We start from the raw sequence: 7,294 nt of genomic DNA, 5'->3' as shown, positions 1-7,294 counted from the left end.
CCTTTGGTGCCAGTTTGGATGTCATCTGTTTCCTTGGTGACAGTGTTCAGCCCCCAGAGCCGCTGGGCTCCTGAATTGTAAGAGAAAAAGCATGCTATTTCTGTACAGTCATTTATCACTGTCACCGCATAATGATTTCACTCGCTGCTCCTTATTGATGTTTGTAATTGCATTATCTCATAACGGCTATGATCAATGAAAGCGAGCTATGCATTCTGGGGTCAGAAGATGGCAAAGTACTGTTTGTCCCCCTTTAATACAGCAGCCAATCATTATCCTCAGGACTGGATCCAAGACAAGAAAAATTCATCTGATCTGGGAATGACCCTGTTCAACATCTCTGCTCTTCTCTTCTTATGTAAAACAAGCTTGTTGTAACCAATAAAGAAATAACATTAGAAAAGAAAGAAAAAAAAAAGAAAAATAAATGTTTTTAACCTAATAAAATAGCCAAAATGTATCCATGCCTTCCAGCGTTATAACAACAAAAACTAATACAACTAAATAAAATGAAACATTGAAAATTATTTTCCTTTTTACACTCCCAGCGACTGTCCTATTATTGTGGTGTTGACAGAACCTTAGCAGTTCAGTGATTGTTTTTTTTTTGCCTGTTAGTATGTAAATGTTCTTTATTTAGATTGCTGGTATAGTGATAATGACATGTTTTATATTTATTTATTACAATTTTAACACCTATCTTAATACAATTAAATATATATATATATATAGTGTGTGTGTTAGTGTGTATATATATATATATATATATATATATATATATATATATATATATATATATATATATATATATATTGTGTGTGTGTTAGTGTGTATATATATATATATATATATATATATATATATATATATATATAAAATCTATCTATCTATCTATCTATCTATCTATCTATCTATCTATCTATCTATCTATCTATCTATCTATCTATCTATATACATATATAGATAGATATATAGATATATACTGATATATATAGATAGATAGATAGATAGATAGATAGATAGATAGATAGATAGATAGATAGATAGATAGATAGATATCTCGCATGTTATTCTAATTATGTCTATAATATATATACATATATATAGATATAGATATATATAGTGGGCATGTATGTGTGTGTGTGTGTGTGATATATATATATGTATATATATAAATATATATATCAGTATATATCTATATCTATATACTCTATATCAGTATATATCTATATCTATATACTCTATATCAGTATATATATATATATATATATATATATATATATATATATATATATATATATATATATTTGTGTAAGTATATATAATAGATTTATAGCTATAGATATATCTCACAGTTATTCTAATTCTGTCGATGCAAAAATATGTATGTGTGTGTGTGTGTAAATATATAAAATTATTATTACTAGATTTTATACATACACGCACATGCATGCATACATGCCATACCTATCTATCTATCTATCTATCTATCGATCTATCTATCTATCTATCTATCTATCTATCTATCTATCAATTTTTTTTATATATATATTTTTTTCACTGATTGTCAGATGTGGTGCTTATCATAGAGTGTGATAGGAGTAAATGACACTTTCTAGATCTAATCACCCGTTTAATAATCACAGGTGAGAAAATCATATTTAGGGACATGCACCCCTATGCCTTTGTTTTAAGGCACTGACAATGGCAATCAAGAGTCCCATTAATCACTGCAAGTCGCTATTATGGAACAAGGGCAGCAACTGTGCGAATTGCAGGGAGAAGACCATGAAAGGGTTCTTGTGGCTGAAGTCGGAGGAGGAGGGGGGGGGTCACACAATCCTCTTCACACACACACACGATTCCATGTAATCCCAGAGAGATCAACTCATCCACTTGCAGTGTTCCCCATGAACAGAAAAGGAGGATCTGGGGTAATTGGCAGCACAATGCTTTATTTGGCTGTCAAAGGGAGAATTAAATATCACCAACTTTTTTTTTTTTTTTAACATCTTGTTACAACAACTCCATGGAGCTGTTAATCCAATAATAAAAGTCGCATCATCAATGTTTTTTTTTAAACTTGTAAAGGTTTTTTTTTTTAAATCTAGCACCCTAGCTGAGACAAAAGTATTTATTGCCAGCAAAGGTGTGAATGCTAATTTTATAGGGAACAAGGGGGTTGCTGTACTAAAAGAGTAGAGTAGGTTCACCTAGCAAAGTGAATGTACACTGAGTTTAGAAAATAATGTGAATGTGCACTTCTGTCAACCAATCATGTCAGCAAAACACTTTTTTTTTCCTTCCCACATGATTGGGTAATCAAATAACAATAAGGTGAATGTGTATGCACGTCAATTAACGTCACATGTGCTCTACTATATATATATATATATATATATATATATATATATATATACATATATATATATATATATATATATATATATATATACACTGACCTAGTATATTGACCTTATTATCCTACAATTTCTACAATTCAATTACCCAAATATATATATATATATATATATATATATATATATATATATATATATATATATATATATATATATATATATATATAGTTGGGTAATCAAACAGTAATATAAGGTAACAAGGTCAATGCATGCGTGTGTGCACTTGAATCAACCAGTCATGTCGTGCTAGCAGATATCTAGCTTTTTTTTTTCTTTCTTTCCTTTTTTTTTTCTTTTAAATAATTACCCTCACGCATGATTGGGCAATCAAACTGAACTCAGCTTTACTTTATTTATTAACATTTATTAGCTAAGTGAATAACTTCAAATCAGCCCCAAGGAAAAGTTATTCCTAATCAGAAGAAAATTTTAAATATTTGTGGTTGTTTTAAATTTATGGAACCACAAGCTGTAAGAAACAAATAGTTATGATTAAAGAAAAAAAAATCCATTGGCTTCATTAAACTTCTGTTACAAATTTTAATCTAACCCTAACAAACGATCAAACTGGACCGATTCCTTGAAAGCAACAACCCAACTATCAGCAATTTACATGTAAGACACAATGCACTAAAGCTTTACCATCATGGCAATATTGATTTTCAGCAATATAATTGTCTTATTCTAATCTTATTGAAAAAATAACTACCATTCTAATTTGCATCTTGTTTTTGCGTTTTTTAAACATTCACACTTGTGCAAATATACAACTTATAGAAACACTTTTATAAAATATTTATTGTTTTTTTTTTTTTTTTAAATGCAAGCAATATAAAATCTAAAATAACCCTCAACTGTTATAGTATTTTCTAAAAGAACGTCTATTGTTTCTGATCTTTCCTTGCATGCATTATAAACCCACTACCTTTTTTAGCTCACGACTGTTTTGTCCATGGCAGTGAAGTGGTTAAGCTAATTGCTCGGGATGAGAAAAGTTAATCTGCATTGAAGTCTATGTATCTAATATGAAATAACGTTATATCCGCCTTGAAGAGCTTGAGCTGGGAGTCCCATATAGTAATAATAACAATCATATGTTTGATATAAAGGGAAAATTAAAGGGAAGTACTCCAGTATAAAACAGAAACAAATCAATTGACACATCAAGAAAATAAAAAGTGGAGGGAGCAGCTCCATGGGAAGCCCCTCTCTCCAGTATTGATTAATCTGATCAAACTGATGAAAATCAAAGAGTGACCAACCCAAAGTGACTCCCAGCTCACCCACAGCACTACAGGAGAACTTACAGAGGAGCTCCTTGTCTGGGATCTGCCTTCTTCTCACCACTCACTTATTCTATTAGCAGAGAAATCTGCTGATAGACAAATAAGACAAACACAAGTCTCAGCCTTGTGGATTTCCCTACAAGTTTTCTTTTTTTTTGTGCAGGATTCCCCATAGATGTGAGAGGTGTCATCGGCTCATTGTTAGTGGCGCTCTCCCGGCTTGGTGGTGTGTGTTTGTCCTCAGGCACAAGGATGCTGATTTGAATAATTCTCCTCGTCCGCTTACAGCTAATACATATCCTTGTCATCCATTGCTGCACCAGGAGACGGCCGCGACTGGGTGCCACTGCTGGCAGGACAGCTGGATCAGCTGCATGGGAGGTAATCTTTACATGTTGTTATTAATATTAGGATGGCAGAGCATTGGAAACTGGAGGGCACAGGAGATGAGACAGCGAGATTGAGTGTGTGAGATAGGGAAAGAGACAGAGGGGGAGAAAGAGAGAGAGAGAGAAGGAGAGAGAGAGATGGGGAGAGATGGGAGAGAGAGAGAGAGATTGGGGGGATAGAGAGAGAGAGAGATGAGGGGGGAGAGATGGGGAGAGAGAGAGAGAGAGATGGGTAGAAAGAGATAGAGATGGGGGGGGGGGAGATGGGGAGAAAGAGAGATGGAGAGAGGGGGAGATGGGGAGAAAGAGAGAGAGAGAGAGAGAGAGAGAGAGAGAGAGAGAGAGAGAGAGAGAGAAGAGATGGGGGAGTGAGAGAGAGAGAGAAATAGAGGGAAAGGAAAAGAGAGGGACAGAGAAAGTAAGAAAGAGGAAGTGAGAGAGAAATAGAGAGAGAGAGAGAGGGAAAGGAAAAGAGAGGGAGAGAGAAAGTAAGAAAGAGAGAGGAAGAGAGAGAGGGAGAGAGAGAGAAATAGAGGGAAAGGAAAAGAGAGGGAGAGAGAAAGTAAGAAAAAGAGCAAGAGACAAAGAGAGATGAAGAGAGGGAAATAAAAAGAGAGGGAGAGAGAAAGTAAGAAAGAGAGAGGGAGAGACAGCCAGACAGGCAAAGGAAATTTGGAGACAGTAAAAGAAGGAGAGAGGAAAAGGAAGACAGAAATAGAGAGAGAGAAAAAGAACAGAATAGAAAGAGCTAGCCATAGAAACAAGAAGAGAAAGAAAGAGAGAGAGAGAGAGAGAGAGGGAAAGAGTGATAGAGATAAAGAGAAAGCCAAGGAGAAAGAAAGTAAGAGGAAGAAAGACATAGAAAAGGAAAAAGAGAGAGAGAAACAGGGAGACAGAAATAGAGATAGAGACAAAAGAGAAATATATATAGAGAGAGATACAATAGAAATATATATATATATATATATATATATATATATATATATATATATATATAAAGAGAGAGAGAAGGGAAAAAATATATATATAGAGAGAACAGAAGAGAAAGAGCTAGCCAGAGAAACAAGAAGAGAGCGAGAGGAAGAGATAGTCCAGAAGTAACACAAATCCTATTATTCTACAGGAAATTCTCACTGAGTTTACTTGGGTGGTAGCCTGTCCATGTTTGTATATGACAGCAGTCCCATGGTTGCACATATGGAGCACTGCCATGTGTGTACACACAAGGAGATATATATATATATATATATATATATATATATATATATATATTATTTCTGTCTTTGTATGTAATATGCTAGTTACTATAAATTTTATAGTAATAACACACATTTTTATAAAGTTATTGATAATATCCTATAATATTGGGGATATTATTCTTAATATCTTAAAAAATCCCCTCTCTTTATTTCTGCTGGTCTATCTATCTATCTATCTATCTATCTATCTATCTATCTATCTATCTATCTATCTATCTATCTATCTATCTATCTCTATCGCTCTATCTATTTTTTCATCTTTCTGTTAAAGGATTATCTATGTATCTATCTATGTATCTATCTATCTATCTTTATGTTAAAAGGCTATCTATCTATCTATCTATCTATCTATCTATCTATCTATCTATCTATCTATCTATCTATCTATCTATCTATCTATCTACCTATCTACCTATATACTGCCTATGTCTCCTATTTAATTGCCTTTATTATCCATAGGTTTCCGTGAGCCCTTTTCATTATCCATGTACTTGCAGGCAGAAATTGTTCTGGGACGAGGTTGACCCGCAGATGAAGAGGAGATTACACCATGCAGGGATAGGTTAGGTGTTTCTTTCTCATTTAGGTGGAAATGAGTTTCCTCACTAAACCTGCTCCAGTGAAGTCAGGCCGGGCCCGGTTGTTAAGCATACTTCTGATGGGCTGACAGTTGGACATAAATAAGTTAGGAAATGAGAGGAAAATGGGAATGTCTAGACAGGAAAACTTATTGTGTTCCCTGGATAAGGAAAGAAAAGGGACATCGGTTAAAAATGAAATAAGATATTACTTTTGGGGCACTGTGGAGACTCTAAATGATTGCATATAAGTCCAAAATAAATAATAAAGAAATAAACATGATTATTAAAATGAATGAAGTTCATGGTGGTGTGTAAATCTTGATATTCATTGATGATTAGAGCACCTTAAACAATAACTTGAATTTTTATGGTACCTGAAATAATTGATTGATGCAACAGGAGACGATGAAGACATTTCCTTCCTGGAAAAGCTCTTCACTGATCTTGGATTGTTCCTTTTTCTATAAGTAAAGGAAAAGTTTATTTTGCAAGGCTTCCCTTAGACAGACAATCACATCAGCCATGGAGAGATAGTCTTTTTTTTGCAGTTGATGAAGCATGATCTTTATGAGGACAGGTAAATATTGTAGCTGGCCTTAGGCCACACATTTATAATCTGACACAGTGTGCGATAATCGAAGTATATGAATGACAGCAAAGCTTGCAGAAGAGTTGGGAGCACTCATTTCCACCGCCAACAATGTGTATAACGTCAAAAAATCTTTATAATGGTTAAATAAGCTTTCCCTTCTCTTTAGAAATGTATAAGATCTTTAAACTAAAGTCCTCTAGATTGTAAGCTCTTATGGCCCCTCTCTATTATTGTTATGTATTGTTATGATACATGTTGCTAAACAACTATGTACTTGTCCTTGATACATATTTGTATTCCCTCTACTAACATTCTGATATGCGTCTAACAAATGGAGTTGTATAAAAATGGCAAAAATCATAATAAATAAATAAAATAAAATAAAAATTAAGCAGTTTAAGGATCACTCTCTTCCTGCACCTGTTTTAACTACTCTTGTATCTGGATCTAAATGTTGCCCAAATGAGAGTAAAGGAAACTTATAGTGTCGACATGTGTAAGTTACCATTTTTTTTTATTATTACAGGTATTTATATAATGACATCAATTTATGCAACCCTTTACAAACTATTTATTCACATCAGTCCCTGTCCTCAAAGAGCTTACAATCTAAGGTCCCTGTCTCACAGGCAAAGGCATACAAGAACCAATTTAGTCAGAGCCAATTAACCTATCAGCATTTAATTGGAGAGTAGGATGAAGTCGGAGTGTTAATTTGTTCTAAATGCTTCAATACTTATTGGGGTTGATTTACTAAAGGTGAATAG

General features: G+C 33.7%; 1 long non-coding RNA gene across 1 annotated transcript; it reads left to right on the top strand.

The window, feature by feature from the left end:
• Window positions 1-3,435: 3,435 nt before the first annotated feature.
• LOC143987315 (uncharacterized) lies at window positions 3,436-6,918 on the top strand. The gene is made up of 2 exons (XR_013276625.1): window positions 3,436-4,087; window positions 5,814-6,918. It is a non-coding gene; the product is annotated as an uncharacterized LOC143987315 (long non-coding RNA).
• Window positions 6,919-7,294: the final 376 nt, after the last annotated feature.

Source organism: Lithobates pipiens, unplaced genomic scaffold (genome assembly GCF_037356315.1).
Source record: "Lithobates pipiens isolate NorthernLeopardFrog02 unplaced genomic scaffold, aLitPip1_a1.2 Scaffold_18, whole genome shotgun sequence".
Taxonomy (NCBI): Eukaryota; Metazoa; Chordata; class Amphibia; order Anura; family Ranidae; genus Lithobates; species Lithobates pipiens.
Note: the sequence above shows the minus strand (reverse complement) of the source record. Positions and strands in the feature narration are given on the sequence as shown.